We start from the raw sequence: 2,707 nt of genomic DNA, 5'->3' as shown, positions 1-2,707 counted from the left end.
AGAAGGACTCAGAAACAAACCACTGGGCAGCAGTTTCTACAAGCACCATGTATTCACAGTGCAGCAGTGGCAGAGTACGCACTAGGTGTGCGGGGCACGCTCCTGCAGGGACAGGCTGCCAGCCCACACCTCTGTCAGCAGGGAGGCAGAGAACATCAGGGCTCAAGTGTACATTCCAAAATAAATCCCTAACATCTGCAGAGTCGAACATACAGAAGTTAAGAACCTAAAAAATTCAGTTTGTCAGTATAATACCGTAACCATGCACTAAATCCTGTCCTGTTCCTCCTATTCAGTCTGCTCTCCTTTTCCTAGGTCTTTGAGCTGTGGGACTGATGGATGATGTCTCTGACTAGATAAACATTCAAAATCAGTCTGGTGGGGAACCCCATGTATTATTTACTGCATATCACTTAAATTCTGCACAAAATATAGAAGTCATTTTCTTGTAGACTTTTCTATTGGGGCTTTCATCTCTATGCCTGCCAGCTTTGTGAAGAGTAGTGAGTATTTTTGTCAGTATCCCTGGGAACTGACATGGTGCTATTCACTTTCTACTGAAGGCAGAAGTGAGGCACGGAGAGCTGAAAGGCATCAATTGTCATAAAACATCAACTAACTTCAAGTACTGAATTTGTGAAATCTGATTTATTCCCTTTTAGCCCACTTACTTAGGTATCACTTTACACATTCAAGGCACTCCTGCTTGACACGACCTGCAGTTTGGAATACCCCAGCTGTGCTGATGAAAGCTCAAAGATTCTTGTCAAGCACCTAGAAAAGGACAATGCGAGTAACAGCTGGTAAATTATGGAAAGTTGTACCCAAGTGACCTGTGGACCATTGCACTAGCAATCTGTAGCAGGGCAGCACTGCCTGGCAGACTGGGGATGCTGCAGTTCCTACAACCTGTCTTGTTTATTAACACTTTGCATAGTGCCAGGGTAAGATGGACTGTACATTACTGCAGCCAGGAGCCCTGTGGGAAGATAAATGCATGAACCTATCCCCAGAGCCTGCAGCAATGCCTACTACAATGGGACAAACAAGTAAGCAGATCAAGCAACCTGAGTGTGCTTGCATTTGCAAATGTGGTCTGTGTCAAAGTAGAGAGGAGTAAAGGAAAACTGACTGGGGAATGGTCTCTCAGGATTAATAGTTCCTGAATCAGGTGTTTTAAAATTAAGCTACTGTCTGGTTACTTCTATCTGCAAGAGCCCTCCTTTCAAAATTAAAGCTTTTTGTGTGCTGCTTTTGATTCCAAATGTCTACCTAGTTTGATTACCAAGATTTAAACAGTAGGCCAGCAGATCTTCTAGTATGTGAGAAGAGTGTAATACCATTTCCCGAAGTCACTGCTAAATCCTGTTCATTTGTGTCAAATTTAGCCTTCTAATTTAAAACAGTGTCTAGTCTTGGTGACTTCTAACATGGCATTTCCTTCTGTTGAATTCACAGGTGGGCAGCATATTCTGAGGCAAAAAGACAATGACAGCTGCTGGTGTGCCTTGCCGAGTTTCCACCACTTGGTGAGACTCTAGAGCTCATGTTTTATTTTTAGGTAGTCCAGTAAGTTAACTGAAAGCATCCACTCCATTCCAAGCCCCCCAAAATATTCCATTACATATTTTGAAAATACTAAGAAGGTCACTATGCAAAGATTTCGATGCTAGGTGATTAGAGTAATGATGTCTGCTGCAAAAGGCCATTGATATGGATGTTGCACCCAAGCAAATGAGTGGACACTTATCTCGTTCTCAAATGTAGTATTTCCAGAAGATTTGTTAACTGCTTGCTGTGAAAAGCAAATCATGACTCATTGGTGCCTTCCAGCAGAGAATATTCAGTTCTAGGGCGAAGAAGGAAAAAAATTTAAAACGTCTGTAGCTGGAAAGCAAGAACACCTTAACACAGAATGGGCAAATGCTATACAAAAGTTCAGAAAGTATTTGAACAAGAGATGAAAGGTTTTTATTCCACAGTACAACACTCTGAGTGTACTGAGTCTTTTCACTAGCAGATGTTTTTTATAGTGTTTTTCACCAAACTGTGAGCTGGGTTGGCAGCACTACTAGGAAACCCAAAGGATAAATGTTCATAGTTCTGTGCTGGGAGGTATGAGGAAATTTGCACTTTTTCTTTCATGCTGTACTCCCTTCCGTTCCTCACCTCTAAACAATTTGCCAGGAGGGGGCACAAACGCTATTAGAAAGAATTTCTAAGAATTCTGTTATGAAATACTCTTTTGCTATTGTCCTATCATACATCAAACCTGTGTGCCAGTGAAACAGAGTACAAATGGACATTTGTGTATTTATCCAAGTTGGTTAAAATACAAAGCAAAGGTAGCAGGTCGCAAGTCACTGCGGTCACAAGCATACAGTGAACAACACTTTCCTATGGCAAGGGTGCAAGGGGTTTCTCTGAGCTTCCCCAAGCACAGTGTGTTGCTTCCAGTGTCTCAGGTTTCCTGGTGGTTTTTCTTCCCTCACAGTTTCCATTGATTGTTTTTCACATCATTAGTTTGAAACCCCTGTATTTTATTTCAATGAACCTCCCACATGCAGAGAAGGCCCGATTTAGGTGCAGTGAAGAGGCACTAATGCCTGCTTGTTAATACAGATCAAAATTACTAGGAAGCCTGAATGATCAGCATTACACAGTATGTTAAATGTTTCCTGGTTTTCCTATTCCTCTGTCACTGTAG

This window comes from Haliaeetus leucocephalus, unplaced genomic scaffold (genome assembly GCF_000737465.1).
Source record: "Haliaeetus leucocephalus isolate CR32 unplaced genomic scaffold, Haliaeetus_leucocephalus-4.0 Scaffold185, whole genome shotgun sequence".
NCBI lineage: Eukaryota > Metazoa > Chordata > Aves > Accipitriformes > Accipitridae > Haliaeetus > Haliaeetus leucocephalus.
This window is presented reverse-complemented; position numbering follows the sequence as displayed.